The sequence below is a fragment of the Ovis canadensis genome, chromosome 2, assembly GCF_042477335.2.
Source record: "Ovis canadensis isolate MfBH-ARS-UI-01 breed Bighorn chromosome 2, ARS-UI_OviCan_v2, whole genome shotgun sequence".
NCBI lineage: Eukaryota > Metazoa > Chordata > Mammalia > Artiodactyla > Bovidae > Ovis > Ovis canadensis.
In genome coordinates, this window is record NC_091246.1 from 4,392,735 (window position 1) to 4,413,332 (window position 20,598).

A 20,598-nucleotide genomic window follows, 5' to 3' on the forward strand; every position below is an offset into this window, starting at 1 on the left:
CGTATGTGTTGTCTGATCCGTCTCACTGAGGAAGGAAATTAGCAATAGCACTGACTGCTATGTGACATTATTCTGGTTGCTTAAATGTATTAGCTAACTTTAAGATTACTTGGCAAAGCCGTTTTTAGCATCCTCATCTTAGTAGTGAAGAAACGAGGTTAGTGAATGAATCAAACAACTTACTGATTGAGGGCCTCTGATCAGGGCCTGGAGTAGAGTGAAGCAAAGGAGGCACCTACCCTGAGAACTTTAAGGGAGCACTCCGTCGCCAGTCACGCAGGGGCAGGGTCCTCAGTGGGAGGGAGTGCCTCCTCAAATGCCCACCTGTCTTGCTGGCCTCAGCACCTCACCAGCCCTGCTCTCCACGTACCAGGTATTCTGGTGGATGATGGAGAAGATGGGGATGAGCAAGACTCACAGGGCTCATGCCCTCCCAGCACCTAGGGTTTATCTACTCTCTTGGGAGGATTCAAATTCAGAATTCAAATCCAAGTCTCTTAGACTCTGCTCTCCCAGGGCACTTATGAGCTACATCAGGGGTTTTTCTGTATTGGTGTCTCCAGGGTTTTCATGCAGGCGTCATGGGAGAGCAAGAAGGCAGGCTTGGGGGTCTCTCCACCCTGCTCCTGCCAGAGCAACGATGCTTTCATCTGTTTCATATCTGCGGGTTCCACGTTCAGCTTTGGTCCCTGATCCTCCCTTTAAAAGACTGGGGCTCGGTCACCTTCACTTAGCAGATTCTATGCCAGTGTGCGTGCGTGCACGCTCAGTCGCGGCCGACTCTTTGGATCCCAGTTTCCTTGTACTCTCGTCCGGGCTCATCTCTGCCCTCCCCATTGCCCCCAACTTTGCTCTGCATCTAGCTTGCGATCCTGATTTTGTGAAACAAATGGGATTTCAGCCAGCAGTGGCTTACTTGATGAAATGCTGCAGAAGGAGGGACTAGGAAAGGGGCCCCTTGTTATCTGCCACGAAGCCCCGAACTGCCACCATGAGTGAAGGTGTGGCGTGGATTCTGTTTAGACCCACCCAGCATCTGTGAGCTGCCTCAGGCACTGGGGAGACTCAGAAACGTAACAGTGTCATGAAAGAGCTCTCTTAGCGGGGGAGTGAGGAAGGGGTTCTGTTGGCAATCAGGAAGTGCTCCCCACAGGTATTAACTTGCTAGGAACACCTAGCAAAGTGCCACGGACAGAGTGGTTTAAACAACAGAAATGCGCTTTCTCCCAGTTCTGGTGGCTAGAAGCCTGAGATGGGCGCGGGTGGCTTCTCCCGAGGCTTCTCTCCTTGGCTCGTAGCTGGCATCTTCGCCCTCTGTCTCCACGGGTTTTCTGTCTCTGAGTGTCTGTGTCCTAAGCCTCCTTTCTTATAAGGACACCGGACCTGTTGGCTTACTGCTCATCTCAGTGACTTCATTTTAACTTAATTACCTCTTTAACAATCTTATCTCCAGAATCGCATTCAGAGATACTGGGGTGAGGACTTGAATGTATGGATTTGGGGTGATATAACTGAGCCTAGACCCTGCAAGACGTGGCTTTTGACCAGGTCCCTAAATGATGGAATGGTGCGTCCCCAGGTGGACCACACTGGCTGCACCTCGGGGCGAAAGAGTAACATTTAACGGTACCAGACTTTAAACAAATGTAGGAGGTGTCAGTTTTGCTGGTTTTCAGTCTAGCGGATGAAGTGGTAAGTCCGAAAGCCCCAAGATGTGGGGAAGACACATGATCAAAGGCGAGCAGTGTGTCCAGAGCACAGAGTGTAGAGCACAGCAGGCACTGGGGTCCAGGGAAGGCTCGGGTCGGTGGGGAGCGTCCAGAGGAGAGAGGACTGGGCAGGCCTTAGAGGGGAGGGAAGCGGGGCAGAATCGGGGGCCTGGATGAGAGCACACCCTACCCTCGGCAAGCTCTGTGACCTTGAGCAGGTCGCTTCTCTGCTCTGAGTGAGGATGTCCATATGTATAACGTGCTCTTCTCTGCAAGACCACAGGCATAGACAGCTAGAAGTGTCCTCCCACCAGTTGGACCTGCAAAGAAAGAACGCTCCGTGTTGCCATCTCTCCTCCTGAACCAGAACCTCCCTCCTGCACACATCTGGAGAGGACCCCTGGGTTCCATGTTGGCAAGTTGCTCAGTTCTGTTCACATGGCGCATTTTGGTCTCTGGAGACTGGGGAGCAGGGCCACACACGTGTGCACTGTGCTGACTCGTCCGACGCCCTCTTAGGAGAGCTGGGCCTCCTTGCTTCCTGCCATGTGAACCGGAGGCTTTCATGAGCAGGCAGGGCACCTCCCCGCCATGCAGCTGTGTCAGGCAGAGGTGTTGACACTGGGGACCCTGGGCCACCTGAGCCGATCAAGCTGGAATTGGCTAATGAGGCACTTGCTCTGCTGTGATTTGTCGGTGTCCTGGGCTCCATGGGCGCTGAGTCTACAAGCTGATGCTCTCCCTTGTGTCAGGAAGGGCGGGTGACGGTGTTGAGGCGGGGGTGGAGTGGGGAGAGGGAAAGAGCATAGACTGGGCCCAGACCCTGACCCCCTTTATAGCCACGAGGCTCTATAAGCAACTCCCTGCAGCTCATTTGGAACAGTCGGTAGTTCCACTAGCCTTCAGGTTAAGTATGAGGATTACGATTTTAAAATTAAAAAAGCCTGTCTCAGTTAATAGAGAGGTGTCACTTAGTACAGGTTCCCCCCTCTATCTGAAAGTAGAGTGTTTCCATGAAACCTTTCATAAGCTCAAATGGCATAAAGCAAGGACGCAGTTACCTTTTTTCAAGAAAGCTAAAATCTTGGGGTTTCTTTTGGTTAGGTATTTTGTAGGTCTTTATTATTAATACAAAGTGCAGTGGCATAAAGCAAACTTTCGAAAAGCAGGGGATACCTGTAGATGGATTCTAACGGCCAGGCACAGTTCTGAGTGTCTCCTGTGAATTAGCTCCTGTTGCCCTCACTGCAATGTTGTGAACTAGCTCCTCTTACCATTTCTGTTCTACAGATAAGGGAACCGAGGCACACACAGTGTAATAACACACCCAAGGGCAATAAAGGTTATTTTATTGTTCTTCAAAGAGGTGTTTGCCTTGAAAACTTAGTGGGAAGTCAAATCTAGATAACTGGAGCTTGGTTTCAAGGCATGTTGGAACCTTGATACTGGACTGGAAGGATTTTGGTTATCAGTTGTTGCCAGGAGTATCCTGGTTATCAACTGCTGCCAAACAAGTCACTCAAGACTTCTTGGTTCAAAGCAACACTTGCTATAAACTCTCAGGATTCTGTAGACTGACTGGGTGAAGCCGGGGCTCCCTCAGATTGGCTGGGGCTGGGGTCACCAGGGGGCTTGACTGGACTGGACGTCCATGATGGCTCACTCCCAGAGGTGGCTGGGGATACTGGCCTCCCCCGTGCCTGCTTCACGCGGCCTGGGCTTCTTGAAACATGGCAGTCTCCTGAGACTAAAACGAAATTTTAAGTCTTCTTACAGCTTAGCTTTTAAAGTCAGAGAATATCCCTTCTACCATATTCTCTCAGCCAAAAGCCCAGCGGAGATTCAAGGGTGTGACTATTGGGAGATGTGGCGTGGGGGTGGGGGTGCAGAGGGAATCCTTTTTGAAGATTAAGTACCACAGGGTAAATGGAGTACAGTTGGAGCTAGAGGTGGCTCTTCTGTATATAGGGCAAATAAGATGAATGATAATAATAATAAAAATCACAAAACAATAACAGACACCTATTGAACATCTATTATAACAAGCAGTACAGCTCACTAAAGCTAGTGTCAGATTGCCTGGGTTCGAATCCCAGCTTTATCCCCTTCTCAGTTTGTAACCCTGGGGGAGTTAGCACCACCTTTGAGCTTCAGTTTTCTCATCTCCAAAATGAAGCGAATAACAGTGCAATACATAGGGCTGTCTTGAGGATTAAATGCTTGAACCCACATAAAATGTTTAGAACAGGGCCTAACACATGGAAAAAATTTCATACATGTTGTTCAGGCACTAAGTTCTGTCTGACTCTTTGCAACCCTATGGACTGCAGCACACCAGGCTTCCTTGTCCTTCACTATCTCCCAGAGTTTGCTCAAATTCATGTCCTTTGAGTCAGTGATGTCATCCAACCATCTCGTCCTCTGTCAGCCCCTTTTCCTTCTGCCCTCAATCTTTCCCAGCGTCAGGGTCTTTTCCAATGAGTTGGCTGTTCGTATCAGGTGGTCTGTTTTTACCAGGCACTGATTTTTGCATATAAATTGCTTAGCCCACAGTAGCAGCCAGTGAGTCTGAGTGTTGATGATAATGATGGCATATATATTTTTTTCATCTAATCCTCACACAATCTCTATGAAGCTGATGCAATTGGATTTGTTTTATAGATGAGGAAACTGATGAGGCAGAGATGGAATTGGCTTGTCCGAGGTCACAGGGCAGATTAGTGGCAGGATTGGAATGGCCTTGCTGACCCCATGGGTGGCGCTGGTGGCTGGTGGTCAGGAGGCTGGTGCAGGCTCCAGGCAGTGAGCAGAAGCAGGAGAGACGGCTCTGCCTGCTCGGGGCACTTGGGTGTGAATGCATGATGGTGTTAAAGGCAGGGTTGGTCATCAAGGTCATGGGGGTGGTGGTAGACCAGGAACAGAGATTCAGGAAATGGCCCCAGTCCTGGAACCCTGAACCAGCTCTGGAGGCCAGGCAGACAGGGCAGACTCATCTCTAAGTAGAGAGAGGAGGTCAGGTTCAGGGCAGGTCAATGCAGCCAGTGTTTCCAGAGAACTCAGCCTGGGTGAGCTCTAAGATAAGCAAGACGCCCCTCTCTCAGGATCACTGCCAATCCAGTTGAGGGCCACAGGACTAATTCCAGGCCACACCTGCCAACAAGGAATTCGGCACCTCACCAAATACCTGTAGGGTTCCCAGCGTGTATTAGGTGATGTGGTAGGCCCCAGGGACAGTGTGTGAATTTCTTTCTGCCTGTGCAGGACCTCGCCTACAGTCAGACCACAGTACTGCAGCTGGGCATGTCTAAGAAAGGCAGGACCCACGCGGAGGTCCCTGTGGATTGTCTCGCTACCAGGAGACCCTTATGTTGTGCAGTTAAAAGGGAGAACAGACTGGGAAGTGGGCTTTGAGTTTGGTCACTACTGTAGCTAGACTTTTTGAACCTTGGTTTTCTCCTCTGTAAAACAGACGTAATCATTTCCTCCTGCTGCTTCTGAGGGCTTTATCTGGCTCACCTGAGATGGTGTGTCTGGCAGCACTTTGTAAAATCTGAGTACTCTGTGAGAGGGGGCTCCACAAGCGGGGTGAACTTGAAATTAAATTCATCAGGAAGAGAATGGGACTGAGTTTAGGTTGAAGGCAACACTTTCAGGGGGCTTCCCTGATAGCTCACTTGGTAATGAACCCACCTGCAATGCAGGAGACTCCAATTCAATTCCTGGGTCGTGAAGATCCCCTGGAGAAGGGATAGGCTACCCACTTCACTATTCCTGGGCTTGCCTTGTGGCTCAGCTGGTAACGAATCCACCTGCTATGTGGGAGACCTGGGTTTGATCCCTGGGTTGGGAAGATCCCGTGGAGAAGGGAAAGGGCACCCACTCCAGTTTTCTGCCCTGGAGAATTCCGTGGACTGTACAGTCCATGGGGTCGCAAAGAGCCAGACACGGCTGAGCGACTTTCACTCTGGCCACTTTCAGGCATTTCCGCTGTCCTGCACACTTCCACCTCATTTAATCATCAGGACAGCTCACTGGCAGTGCCGAGTCATCCCATTTTATGAATGGAGAATGTTAAGACATAGAGATGTTAACTGGCCTGCTTCATAATCTCTATGAAGTTTACATAACAAGTAAGAGGCAGGATCCAAACCCAGACAGAGCCCTTTCGTATAACGTCTATGCTATTCTGTCTGCTCCTGAGACGAGATGATCCCCTGCCTGCACTGCTAACTGCGGTGTGGTGGAAAACACCTCTCATTCCAGAGGAGGGAAGGAAGCAGGGAGGGAGGGAGAACGGAAAAGAGAGGGGGAGGGAGGAATAAAAAGAGGAAGGGAGAGAAAAAAGAAAAGCATAAACTCAACTTGAGCAATGAATTCTGCTGGTTTCTGTGCAATTCCGTAAGTGTTTACTGACTCCCCGATCTCCCGCCTTATGCCAGACACTGGGAGGCACTTAAAGGTCATTGCAACGGGGTCCTTGTCTTCTTAGCGTCATTATCTAGCCTCAGGATGTGCTTTTGAAAAAGACACTTGTTTGAACCAGAAGACCTGAGTTCGTATCCTGGCCCGGGCCCTGTGTGAGCCTGTAAGTCCAGTGTATATTCCAGGCTGAGAACATTGAGAGCAAAAAAACCCAGCCTTGCAGGGATGGGTAGAGCCTGAATAAAGAACACTTCACACCTCACCTTTACCCAGAACAGCTCTTTATCCATTTTCTTTATGGGAATTCTCATTAAAACTCATTTGGGAAAATAAGGTGATTTTTTATTTTTGCTAAAACAATTTGAAAACAGCTGGTGCTCTCTGAGGCCTTTCGTAACTCCTAGGAGAAATACCACTCCCACAGAATGAGAGAGTAACTGTTCAACTCCAAAATATTGATAGAAGAACGGTAATTGACTCTGTGAGCCGTACTGCCTTCTGATGATCCTAACTGGCCATGTCTCATGAGAAGCCTACAGTTCAAACCAAGATCTTCTTTTGCCTCAGATGACAATAGCCTTTTGGCAGAGCCTCCCCAGATCTACTCAGATCACTGTCCAGTCTTTATTCCAGAAGGAAGTCAGAATTGTTACTTAGGAAAATTTGATCTTGCCACATCCCTGCTTAGAACCTGTGGTGACCAATCACTGCTCTTACGAGCAGACTCTGAAGATGACCTGCAAGTGTGCTGTGGTCTGGTCCTGCCTGCCTCTTGCTCCGTGTTTCACACCCCTTCTCGCCTCACTCAGCTAAGCCCTGGCTGTGCACCCTCTCCCACCTCAGAGGCTTCACACAGGCGGTTCCCTCTGCCTGGAAGGTGCCTTCTTCCTTCCTGACCTGCAGTAGTATCTATGCACCCTGCAGGTCTCAGCTCAAAAGCCTGTGTTCTTTGCATTGAAAGGCTGTGTTGGGGCTTACTTTAGATGCTTCCTTAGCAGTCGGATATCCCAAATGAGCCCCAAACTCACTTTACCACTATACCTTTTTTTATCCTTTTATTAACACCTGTCTCTCCTATAAGGCTGGCAGCTCCACATATGCATCTGGACCCAGGTTGTTAATCACTTCAGCAGCGTACTTTTGAGAAGGAAATGGCAACCCACTCCAGTGTTCTTACCTGGAGAATCCCAGGGATGGAGGAGCCTGGTGGGCTGCTGTCTATGGGGTTGCAGAGAGTCGGACACGACTGACGTGACTTAGCAGCAGCAGCAGCAGCATGCCTTCCTAGCATAGTAATTGACACACAGGAGCTATTCAAAAACTGTGCTCAATGAATACACAAACTACTTTTTACGTGGAACAGGGTCCCCAAAACATGTCGACACAGTATTTTGCAGTTGTATCCCACTGCCATATAAATGGGCTTCCCAGGTGGCACTAATGATAAAGAATCCACCTGCCAATCCAAGAGACACAGGGTTCGATCCCTGGGTGGGGAAGATTCCCTGGAGAAGGAAACAGCAACCCACTCCAGTATTCTTGTCTGGAGAATCCCATGGGCAGAGGAGCCTGGGGGGCTACAGTCCACGGGGTCACAAAGAGTTGAGCATGACTGAAGTGACATAGCACACAAGCACGCCATATGAATACAGATTTTTCACACATTACATTGTATGTGGTTAGATTGTCTTCATCATTCATAAGAAAGTCACTAAGGCCAAAGGGAGCGAAGTGACTTGTCCAAGATCATTCCGGGAATGTGTGAACAGAGCATGATGAAAATTCAGGCCCTCAGACCGTGACAGTCCAGGCAGGAAAATGGCAACTGCAAATGAAGGTTGTCTTTAATTGACCTGTATCCAAATTCTGCAAGTCTCTGTTGTTAAGTCCCTTACTTTGGGAAATGCGCCCTAGTGAGGGGAAAAAAAGGGGGGTGGGGGCAGACAAAAATAAATACTTCCCAGAGTTTGTTAACTTCGTCAGATGGAGAGAAATTTCTAGTACTGACTAGGGCAGTGCGATCAGGACAGGGTGTCCTGATTTTTGTAGAGGTTACAGTACACTAAGACAGAGGAGATTCACGAACTTGAACTTGAGGGCAGGCAATATAATTATTGGCATTTTACAATGACTCCTGGTCCTTGATTTATTTTTACTTCTCAGATTCACGTGGCCTTGACCCAGCAGTCCAGGCTCTCGCCAAGCACAATGTAATTACACATTGTTGAGATGAACATCTCTTGGGGGCATCCACCTCAGGCTTCAGTCCCGGGGCCATAGCTTCTGAGCCCATGTCAGCTTTTAACGAACTTCCTCCTCCATGCGGTGTTTAATTGGTGTCTACGGAAAGATTCCAGCTACTGAGATAATCGTTCTCTCTGTTATAGGACCCTCAGTATCCACGCTGATTTTGCTTCTTCTCTCTGAACCTATACTTACTTGCCTCTGGATTTAATCTCATAGACTCCTGCCGGGGGGCAGAGAGATGTGACTTCTTGTCTTTTATTGAGCTGAAGTCAGTGGCAGTTTATTAGACTGACAGTCCCTGCTCTCCCAGTTATTAGATTATGTGACTTCAGAAAATCTCTGAACCTACCTAAGCCCTATGTTTCCTCATCTGTATGATCAAGATGATAAGAAAAGCTGCCCTGTGGAGTTGATGTCTCAGTCAATTTATATGATATATGTGAAAACTTTTCATAAGGAAATACACAGATATGATGTTAATATAATCAAAAGCACAGTCATAGTAGATGCTAGATTTTTGATGAAGACACCACTTCTGCTTCTAAGAAACAGATCTTTCCATCAGAGAAAATAAGCCATGAGCACAACAAAATGTAATAATGTAGTAGAGAGGCAGTGGAATTTCAGATACTTAAGACTCAGTGCAATCTGACGGGCCAAGTGTGGACTGCCACTTACTGCCGGTGGAACTTTGGTACAGCATTAAGGTGACCGAGCTTCATTTTTCCCGTTGATATGGTAGAGATAAAAATAATACTTACCGGCAGAAAATCAATAGAAGAACATATATGCCACTTTTTGCACATAGTAAAAAGTCAAGCACAAGCCTCCTTAGCAGACAAATTTAGAAACTAATAATTTCTCAGTTAATAGAAAGTTAGGTTAAAATAAGGACTCCTATAATGCTGCACATATATAAATATAAAGTATTTTAACTGAAGATATATATATATTTCTTGGCTTGTCTTTTGAAATAGTGCCAGAATCTTTTCTGAGGGAGTTTGTATACTCCATTTGACGTTTTCCTGGCTTTCTTGCATAAACCACACCAGCATTTGTATAATATTTCCGACTTTGGTTTATTCAAAGTGAAGCAGTAGTTTTAAGACTCTTAAGAAGCAATCTCAATGTTTGTAGATTTTTATGAGCCCTCCCAATCTTTTTCAGGTACTTCTCCTTTATTTAAATTGACGGCAGTTCGCTCATCAACTGGTCTTTATAGAATTTTCCCACAGAATCCAAATGCGTTCCCACAGAAAAAGACAGCTCACATTTCATTGATTTATTTGACTTTTAATTCCGTGATCTCATAGTAGCAAATACAGCTGGCATAAGCAAGCTTGGGAATAAACAAAACCAACTCTCGGTGAGAGTGCTTGTTCCTTGGAGGAACCAGAAGCATGTGGGCTTTCTAGGCGCGTAACTGACCTGCCATGAGCATTCAGTGTGCCTGGAACATCAACCCTAGGCTGACCGGAAGGAAGAGAGAGTGTCAGTCGTGCGCCAAGTCAGTTACAGGCAGGTCAATTACAGGAGCTTGTCCCGAGAAGGGAGCTCTTATCCCTCCTAACTCGTCCCTATAACAATAAATAATGATAATAATAGTTAACATGGAACCACTGTTTATTATGTACCAGGCACAGCTTTAAATGCCTAACATAATTTACTCATGAATCCACACAAAATCCTATAAAAATAGATTCTGTTATGCGTCCCCTTGTGTAAACACAGAATTTGAATAGCAGTAAAGGAAAGAAGGGAGAGAGGCATGTTCCTGTCAGGAAGACTCTAAGAATCCCCTTTTCTCTTAGCCCAGGTTATTCTGCTCCTCCTTTAAATTTCAGATCAGACCTCCACCCCTCAGTGGTGCTCGTCCTGACACTCTGGACAGAGTTGCGCTGTCAACAGTACGCCCTTGCTGAATGCTGCGTGCAATGTTTCTCCACCACTTGGCACATTTGCAGGTGTCTGTTTAATCCCAGACTTCCCCTGCTTGAGCACAACCTCTGTGAGGGTGGGGATTCTTTATTTTTTTAATTTAATTTTCTTTATGTATTTATCTTTGGCTGGCCTGGGTCTCCACCGTTGCATGGGTTTCTCTCTAGTTGCGGTGAGCAGGGGCTACTCTTCTTTGTGGTGCCCAGGCTTCTCTTGCTGTGGAGCAGAGGCTGTAGGGCTCACGGGCTTCAGTAGTTTCAGCTCCTGGGCTCTGGAGCACAGGATCAGTCGTTGACCTGCATGGGCTTAGTTGCCTCAAGGCACGTAGGATCTTCCCAGACAAGGGATCGAACCTGTGTCTCCTGCAATGGCAGGCGGGTTCTTACCCCCTGCGCCACCAGGGAAGGAGGGCAGGGATTCCACTTTTCTTGTTCACCAGTGTGTCCCCCCAGTGACAGGTAAGGTGGCATGGGATGACACAGCGTTTGCTGACCTGAAGTGAGGGACCATTTGAGATGGAAGTTAAAGGATGATGATGCTTTGAACTTGGGGTGGAAAGATGGTTGTTTAAGACAACAGCATGTACTTATGAAGAATTGAATGTGACACTGATTTCACCCAGACATGGGAAATAAGAAATCAGAGAAAGCACATAAATCCAGATTGAGTATATCGGATCTGGAAGCAGCCAGTCTGGTATAGAATCACAGTGAGTTGTGAGCTCAGAGCTTCTGGCCCGAAGTGTCCTCATCAGTAAAATGAGGAAAATAACAGTACTTTCTCCCCAGTTATTGTGAGGATCACCCAAGATCAGTCAGTTCAGTTCAGTCACTCAGTCGTGTCTGACTCTTTGCAACCCCATGAATCACAGCACGCCAGGCGTCCCTGTCCATCACCATCTCCTGGAGTTCACTCAGACTCATGTCCATCCAGTCCGTGATTCCATCCAGCCATCCCATCCTCTGTCGTCCCCTTCTCCTTCTGCCCCCAATCCCTCCCAGCATCAGAGTCTTTTCCAGTGAGTCAACTCTTCGCATGAAGTGGCCAAAGTACTGGAGTTTCAGCTTCAGCATCATTCCCTCCAAAGAAATCCCAGGGTTGATCTCCTTCAGAATGGACAGGTTGGATCTCCTTGCAGTCCAAGGGACTCTCAAGAGTCTTCTCCAACACCACAGTTCAAAAGCATCAATTCTTCGGCACTCAGCCTTCTTCACAGTCCAACTCTCACATCCATACATGACCACAGGAAAAACCATAGCCTTGACTAGACGGACCTTAGTCAGCAAAGTAATGTCCCTGCTTTTGAATATGCCATCTAGGTAGGTCATCACTTTTCTTCCAAGGAGCAAGCGTCTTTTAATTTCATGGCTGCAGTCACCATCTGTGGTAATTTTGGAGCCCAAAAAATAAAGTCTGACACTGTTTCCACTGTTTCCCCATCTATTTCCCATGAAGTGATGGGACTGGATGCCATGATCTTCGTTTTCTGAATGTTGAGCTTTAAGCCAACTTTTTCAATCTCCTCTTTCACTATCATCAAGAGCCTTTTTAGCTCCTCTTCACTTTCTGCCCTAAGGGTGGTGTCATCTGCATATCTGAGGTTATTGATATTTCTCCCAGCAATCTTCAGTCCAGCTTGTGTTTCTTCCAGTCCAGCATTTCTCATGATGTACTCTGCATATAAGTTAAATAAACAGGGTGAAATATACAGCCTTGACGTACTCCTTTTCCTATTTGGAACCAGTCTGTTGTTCCATGTCCAGTTTGAACTGTTGCTTCCTGACCTGCATACAGATTTCTCAAGAGGCAGGTCAGGTGGTCTGGTATTCCCATCTCTTGCAGAATTTTCCACGGTTTATTGTGATCCACACAGTCAAAGGCTTTGGAATAGTTAAGAAAGCAGAAAAAGATGTTTTTCTGGAACTCTCTTGCTTTTTCCATGATCCAGCAGATGTTGGCAATTTGATCTCTGGTTCCTCTGCCTTTTCTAAAACCAGCTTGAACATCAGGAAGTTCATGGTTCATGTATTGCTGAAGCCTGGCTTGGAGAATTTTGAGCCTTACTTTACTAGCATGTGAGATGAGTGCAGTTGTGCGGTAGTTTGAACATTCTTTGGCGTTGCGTTTCTTTGGGATTGGAATGAAAACTGACCTTTTCCAGTCCTGTGGCCACTGCTGAATTTTCCAAATTTGTTGGCATATTGAGTGCAGCACTTTCACAGCATCATCTTTCAGGATTTGAAATAGCTCCACTGGAATTCCATCACCTCCACTAGCTTTGTTCGTAGTGATGCTTTCTAAGGCCCACTTGACTTCACATTCCAGGATGTCTGGCTCTAGATTAGTGATCACATCATCATGATTATCTGGGGCGTGAAGATCTTTTTTGTACAGTTCTTCTGTGTATTCTTGCCACCTCTTCTTAATATCTTCTGCTTCTGTTAGGTCCATACCATTTCTGTCCTTTATTGATCCCATCTTTGCATGAAATGTTCCCTTGGTAGCTCTAATTTTCTTAAAGAGATCTCTAGTCTTTCCCATTCTGTTGTTTTCCTCGATTTCTTTGCATTGATCGCTGAAGAAGGCTTTCTTATCTCTTCTTGCTATTCTTTGGAACTCTGCATTCAGATGCTTATATCTTTCCTTTTCTCCTTTGCCCCTTGCCTCTCTCCTTTTCACAGCTATTTGTAAGGCCTCCCCAGACAGCCATTTTGCTTTTTTGCATTTCTTTTCCATGGGGATGGTCTTGATCCCTGTCTCCTGTACTATGTCACGAACCTCATTCCATAGTTCATCAGGCACTCTATCTATCAGATCTGGGCCCTTAAATCTATTTCTCACTTCCACTGTATAATCATAAGGGATTTGATGTAGGTCATACCTGAATGGTCTAGCAGTTTCCCCTACTTTCTTCAATTTAAGTCTGAATTTGGTAATAAGGAGTTGATGATCTGAGCCACAGTCAGTTCCTGGTCTTGTTTTTGTTGACTGTATAGAGCTTCTCCATCTTTGGCTTCAGAGAATATAATCAATCTGATTTCGGTGTTGACCATCTGGTGATGTCCATGTGTAGAGTCTTCTCTTGTGTTGTTGGAAGAGGGTGTTTGCTATGACCAGTGCGTTTCCTTGGCAAAACTCGATTAGTCTTTGCCCTGCTTCATTCCGCATTCCAAGGCCAAATTTGCCTATTACTCCAGGTGTTTCTTGACTTCCTACTTTTGCGTTCCAGTCCCCTATAATGAAAAGGAAATCTTTTTTGGGTGTTAGTTCTAAAAGGTCTTGTAGGTCTTCATAAAACCATTCAACTTCAGCTTCTTCAGCATTACTGGTTGGGGCATAGACTTGGATAACTGTGATATTGAATGATTTGCCTTGGAGACGAACAGAAATCATTCTGTCGTTTTTGAGATTGCATCCAAACACTGCATTTCGGACTCTTTTGTTGACCATAATGGCTACTCCATTTCTTCTGAGAGATTCCTGCCTGCAGTAGTAGATATAATGGTCATCTGAGTTAAAGTCACCCATTCCAGTCCGTTTTAGTTCGCTGATTCCTAGAATGTCGACGTTCACCTTTGCCATCTCTTGTTTGACCACTCCCAATTTGCCTTGATTCATGGACCTGACATTCCAGGTTCCTATGCAATATTGCTGTTTACAGCATCGGATCTTGCTTCTATCACCAGTCACATGCACAACTGGGTATTGTTTTTGCTTTGGCTCCATCCCTTCATTCTTTCTGGAGTTACTTCTCCACTGATCTCCAGTAGCATATTGGGCACCTAATGACCTGGGGAGATCCTCTTTTGGTATCCTATCATTTTGCCTTTTCATGTTGTTCATGGGGTTCTCAAGGCAAGAATACTGAAGTGGCTCGCCATTCCCTTCTCCAGTGGACCATGTTCTGTCAGACCTCTCCACCACGACCCTCCCGTCTTGGGTTGCCCCACAGGCATGGCTTGGTTTCATTGAGTTAGACAAGGCTGTGGTCCTAGTGTGATTAGATTGACTAGTTTTCTGTGAGTATGGTTTCAGTGTGTCTGCCCTCTGATGCCCTCTTGCAACACCTACCATCTTACTTGGGTTTCTCTTACCTTGGGCGTGGGGTATCTCTTCACGGCTGCTCCAGCAAAACATAGCCGCTGCTCCTTACCTTGGACGAGGGGTATCTCCTTAATGCCGCCATTCCTGACCTTCAATGTGGGATAGCTCCTCTAGGCCTTCCTGTGCCTGTCAAGCCACCACTCCTGGGTTGCTCCTCCTGGCTGCCAGCCCTGGCCTCGAGGGTGGGTGGCTCCTCCCAGCTGCCGCCCCTGGCTTTGTGCTCAGGGTGGCTCCTCAGGGTCATCACCCCTGGCCTCGGGTGAGAGGTGGCTTCTCCTGGCCGCCCCTGACCTCAGATGCGGGGTGTCTCCACCCGGCTGCCCCTGACCTTGGATGCAGGGTGTCTCCTCCCGGCCGCCCCTGAGCTCAGACACGGGGTGTCTCGTCACAGCCGCCACTGGCCTCAATAGACATGCTTTATTCTTCGATTCAGTTCACTTAGTCGTGTCCGACTCTTTGCGACTCCGTGGACTGCAGCACGCCAGGCCTCCCTGTCCAACACCAGCTCCAGGAGTTTACTCAAACTCATGCTCATTGAGTCGGTGATACCATCCAACCATCTCATCCTCTGTCATCCCCTTCACCTCCCACTCTCAATCTTTCCCAGCATCAGGGTCTTTTCAAATGAGTCAGGTTTTTGCATCAGGTGACCAAAGTATTGGAGTTTCAGCTTCAGCATCAGTCCTTCTAATGAATATTCAGAACCGATTTCCTTTAGGATGGACTGGTTGGATTTCCTTGCAGTCCAAGGAACTCTCAAGAGTCTTCTCCAACACCACAGTTCAAAAGCATCAGTTCTTCGGCATTCAACTTTCTTTATAGTCCAAATGTCACATTCATACATGACTACTGGAAAAACCATAGCTTTGATTAGATGGACCTTTGTTGACAAACTAATGTCTCTACTTTTTAATATGCTGTCTAGGTTGGTCATAACCTTTGCAAGCATCTTTTAATTTCGGGGCTGCAGTCACTATCTGCAGTGATTTTGGAGCCCAGAAAATAAAGTCTGTCACTGTTTCTACTGTTTCCCATCTATTTGCCATGATGTCATGAGACCAGAACGTTGAGCTTTAAGCCAACTTTTTCACACTCCTCTTTCACTTTCATAAAGAAGCTCTTTAGTTCTTCTTCACTTTTTGCCTTAAGGGTGGGTCATCTGCATATCTGAGGTTATTGATATTTCTCCCAGCAGTCTTGATTCCAGCTTGTGCTTCATGCAGCCCAGCATTTCTCATGATGTATTCTGCATATAAGTTAAATAAGCATGGTGACAATATTCAGCCTTGATGTACTCCTTTCCCGATTTGGAACCAGTCTGTTGTTCCATGTCCAGTTCTAACTGTTGTTTCCAGAGCTGCATACAGATTTCTCAAGAGGCAGGTCAGGTGGTCTGGTATTCCCATCTCTTTCAGAATTTTCCACAGTTTCTGGTGATCCACACATTCAAAGGCTTTGGAATAGTCAATAAAGAAGAAATAGGTGTTTTCCTGGAACTCTCTCTCTTTTTGGATAATCCAACAGATTTTGGCAATTTGACCTCTGGTTCGTCTGCCTTTTCTAAAAACAACTTGAATATCTGGAATTTCACAGTTCACGAACTATTAAAGCCTGACTTGGAGAATTTTGAGCACTACTTTACTAGCGTGTGAGATGAGTGCAATTATGTGACAGTTTGGGCATCCTTTGGCATTGCCTTTCTTTGGGATTGGAATGAAAACTGACCTTTTCCAGTCCTGTGGCCACTGCTGAGTTTTCCAAATTTGCTGGCATATTGAGTGCAGCACTTTCACAGCATCATCTTTCAGGATTTGAAACAGCTCAACTGGAATTCCATCACCTCCACTAGCTTTGTTCATAGTGATGCTTTCTAAGGCCCACTTGACTTCACTTTCCAGGATGTCCGGCTCTAGGTGAGTGATCACACCGTTGTAATTATCTGGATCATGAAGATCTTTTTTGGACAGTTTTTCTGTGCATGCTTGCCACCTCTTCTTAATATCTTCTGCTTCTGTTAGGTCCATACCATTTCTGTCCTTTATTGAGCCCACCTTTGCATGAAATGCTCCCTTGGTATCTCTAATTTTCTTGAAGGATCTCTAGGATATCTAGTGTTCTTCAGTTCAGTCGCTCAGTTGTGTCCGACTCTTTGCGACCCCATGAATCACAGCACGCCAGGCCTCCCTTTCCATCACCAACTCCCAGAGTTCACTCACACTCACGTCCATCGAGTCAGTGATGCCATCCAGCCATCTTATCCTCTGTCGTCCCCTTCTCCTCCTGCCCCTAGTCCCTCACAGCATCAGAGTCTTTTCCAATGAGTAAACATTTCGCATGAGGTGGCCAAAGTACTGAAGTTTCAGCTTTAGCATCATTCCTTCCAAAGAAATCCCAGGGCTGATCTCCTTCAGAATGGACTGGTTGGATCTCCTTGCAATCCAAGGGACTCTCAAGAGTCTTCTCTAACACCACAGTTCAAAAGCATTGATTCTTCGGTGCTCACCTTTCTTCACAGTCCAACTCTCACATCCATACATGACCACTGGAAAAACCATAGCCTTGACTGGACGGACCTTAGTCAGCAAAGTAATGTCTCTGCTTTTGAATATGCTGTCTAGGTTGGTCATAACTTTTCTTCCAAGGAGTAAGCATCTTTTAATTTCATGGCTGCAGTCACCATCTGCTGTGATTTTGGAGCCCCCCAAAATAAAGTCTGACACTATTTCCACTCTTTCCCCATCTATTTCTCATAAAGTGATGGGACCAGATGCCATGATCTTCGTTTTCTTAGCATATAGCAAATGGTAAACAAATACTAGATCTTAGTATGGTTGCCCTAATTGTTATTAAATAAGATTAGATCAGTGTTTTGAAGTGAAATTGTGGAGGGACTGAATACCTAGCTTTGGAATTTGTATACTACCTTTTAGATGATGAGTAACTTTTGGGGAAAAATACCAGGAATGCACTTAGGAAATGTTCTCTAGAGAATCAATGGAATCTCTCTCCCGGATGTAAGACGATTCGGTGTTTCTTCCCTGTGCTGACATGAGCTTTACCACTGATCTGTGGGCTAGGGCAGTGGTCCTCACCGTCACCAGGAGGGCTTTTTGAACACAGCTGGCTGGACCCTTCCCCAGTGGTCTCTGATTCCATAGGTGGGGGATGGGTCCCAGGTCCAAGATGATACTGATATTGTTGGTCTGGAGACCAAACTCACCTTGGATTAGAAGCCTCTCTTCACTACCATAAGTATGGTCTCATTCCACGATGTGTGCACTTGGTGGAAACCATGCAAAAATTAGTTCCCATAAGGGCATCGATAGGACATTGGAAAGTGGTGAAGGAATGGGGGAAGGGGAGGAATGTGTTGATTGAATAAGTTTAATAAATGTTAAATTTTTTAAAAAAAATTCAGTAGAGAAGGGATCATGTGCATATTTTCTAAAACTTGTCTGGTCATAGAACCATTCTTTCTGAATGTTTTAAAGGGTTAGGGTTCCTCTGCACACAGCCATAGAAGACGAGTTAGTCCAGGTGGAGAGGCAGTGACCCAGATTACTTGGTGTGCCGCTACAGGTTGTGAGTTCCTGACAAGAGAGATCCTCAGCCTTCAGCCAGACTCCTTTGAGCTGAGTTTCTAATACCTTCTGCTTAAACAGATGCTAATGGCCCAGTCTCCCAGCAGGTACAACTCCTGCGGAGAGGTGGCAGGACTGCTAACCAGCAGTGGCCGAAATAACAGCAGGAAGAGACTCAGTCTCTGGCATAATTAGGAAATAAATTTACCCCATTTGGCTTAGAAGCATTCCTAACTCTAAAAAGCAAACTATCACTAAGACAAATACCTTATGTACAAGACAGATACCTTACATATAGATTATTTTGTTTCGCAAAGGACAGCAGTGGACTTATCTGATCCTTATATTAACTTGAGAGGGTAGAGCTAGAACAAGGATTAGACTCCCCAGGCACAGGTAAGAACACTAAGGCTTACAGTGATTAACAACCAGCCAGGGTTATGAAATGATACCCCTTCTTCTGTTGCCCTCCTGTATAGGCATAGCCCTTTGTTCTTGTTGGAGAATATGTGCATTAATAATTACACCGAATCTTCATTCATTTATCCATGCGTTCCTTCATCCAGCAGATACTTAGTGATTATCTGCTAAGTGCCAGGCGTTGTGCAAGGGGTCCTGGCAGAGTGGTGAATAAGACAGCTCTGTTTACAGAGATCTTGAGATCTAGCAGGTAAAGTAGAACCAGCGCAGGACTGGGCCTGCACCTGTGCTTTACCTTGGGAATCTGAAGCTCAGGAAGGCTAAATGGCTTAAAATTACAAAAGCACACAATGCCGTGGCTGTCAGGGAGCCTAAAAGGTCATCTAACCTACTCCTGCCATTTTATTAAAGAGTAAAATGAAACAGAGCTGTCATTCAGTCACTCGGTCATGTCTGACTCTTTGCAACCCCATGAACTTGAAGCGTGCCAGGCTTCCCTGTCCTTCACAGCTTCACAGAGCTTGTTCAAACTCACGTCCATTGAGTCATTGATGCCATCCAACCATCTCATCCTGTCATCCCCTTCTCCTCCCGCCTTCAGTCTTTCCCAGCATCAGGGTCTTTTCTAATGTTGTCAGCTCTTCTCATCAGGGGGCCAAAGTATTGAAGCTTCAGTTTCAGCATCAGTCCTTCTAATGAATATTCAGGATTGATTTCCCTTAGGATTGACTGGTTTGACTTCCTTGCAAATATACGCAATATATTGCTTGTGTATTGCTCTGTAACACACCACCACACATTTAGAGGCTGAAAGCAACAGGCATTTATTATCTCGCAGCTCCCATGGGTCAGAAGGCTAGGCCTGGTGTGGCTGGATCTTTAGCTGATGTCTCACAAGCAGAAGTCAAGATGCTGAAGTTGTGAGCAGAACCCTCTTCCAAGCTCAGTCTGATTGTTAGCAGAACTCACTTCTCTGTGGTTGTAGGACTGAGGTTACTTTTTCCTTGCTGGCCGTTGGTCCAGAGGTCACTCTTAGCTCCTAGAGGCTATTCTCCAGTCCTGGTACATGGACCACTGCACCTTCACAGGAACAAAGGTGCGTCAAGTCCTTCTCATGCTTCAGATCTCTCCAAATTCCCTTTCTGCCAACAGGAGAGAAAACTCTCTGCTCCTAAAGGGACATCTCTAATGAGATTAGGTCATCTAGATAATTTCTGTGCCAAATATCAGGACACGGTTTTGGGAATGATACCTTACCCTAACCACAGATCTTGGGATTAGAGCCTGGAATCTTGGGGAGGGAGAAGACATTTTTAAAGTTCTGCCTCATTCAGTAACATAACTTGGGTAGCAGTGGAACAGGGAAGAGAGATCCTGGGTTCTCTCTGGGGACTCAGGGTGTATAATAGTTTGAATACTTATTGCTGTTTAACAAAGTGACCCAAATTTAGGCCCTTAAAGCACCAATCATTATATTATGCTCTTGATCTATGAGTTGGAAATTTGCACCAGAATTGGCTGGGCAGTTCTTCTGTTGCACAGGAAGTTACTTGCCACCACTCAGTGGTATTCCGCTGGCAGCTGGGCTGGGCTGGAGGTTCTAAGAAGGCTTTACTTGCATATCCAGAGCCTTAGCAGAGAGGGTCAGAAAGCCATGCTCAGCTGGGCAGCTCCCCTCTTCAGGGTCTGTTCATGTGTTCTCTCCAGCAGTGTGGTCAGACTGCTTATAAGTGGCCTCAGAGCTCCAAGGGGAATTTTCCAAGAGACAAGAAGTAGAAGCTACTGGTCTCTTGAGAGCTGAGTCCGTAAACTAAGTGAATCGCTTCTGCCCCATTTCAGCGATCAAAGGCGTGGTGGAACCCGTCCAGATTCGAGGGGAGGTACCAGAGATCTCCTGTCCGTGGCAGGAGTGTCAGAGGATGCAAGGCTGCCTGCTGGACACTGTGGGCTTTTCGTTTGTTCATTTGTTTCCACTGTGATACATTTTAGTACAGAGGGCAGTGCACTATTCACGGACCTTGTGAAGAAATATCTTCTAATACAAATCGGCCCTTGAGAATCCCCATCAATCAAGACAGAGGTTGTTTTAGTGGATTTATCTTGTGGTTTATGCCCCTTACACTGTGCTTCAGCCTAGGTAAATGTTGTTGTTCTTGTTTTGTGTTCTTGGAAGCTGG

At 46.3% G+C, this 20,598-nt stretch overlaps 1 protein-coding gene across 3 annotated transcripts in view; it reads left to right on the forward strand.

Moving 5' to 3' along the window:
- BRINP1 (BMP/retinoic acid inducible neural specific 1) overlaps positions 1-20,598 on the forward strand; it is a 198,638-nt gene that overhangs the window by 166,320 nt on the left and 11,720 nt on the right. The gene's annotated exons all lie outside the window — the stretch shown is intronic.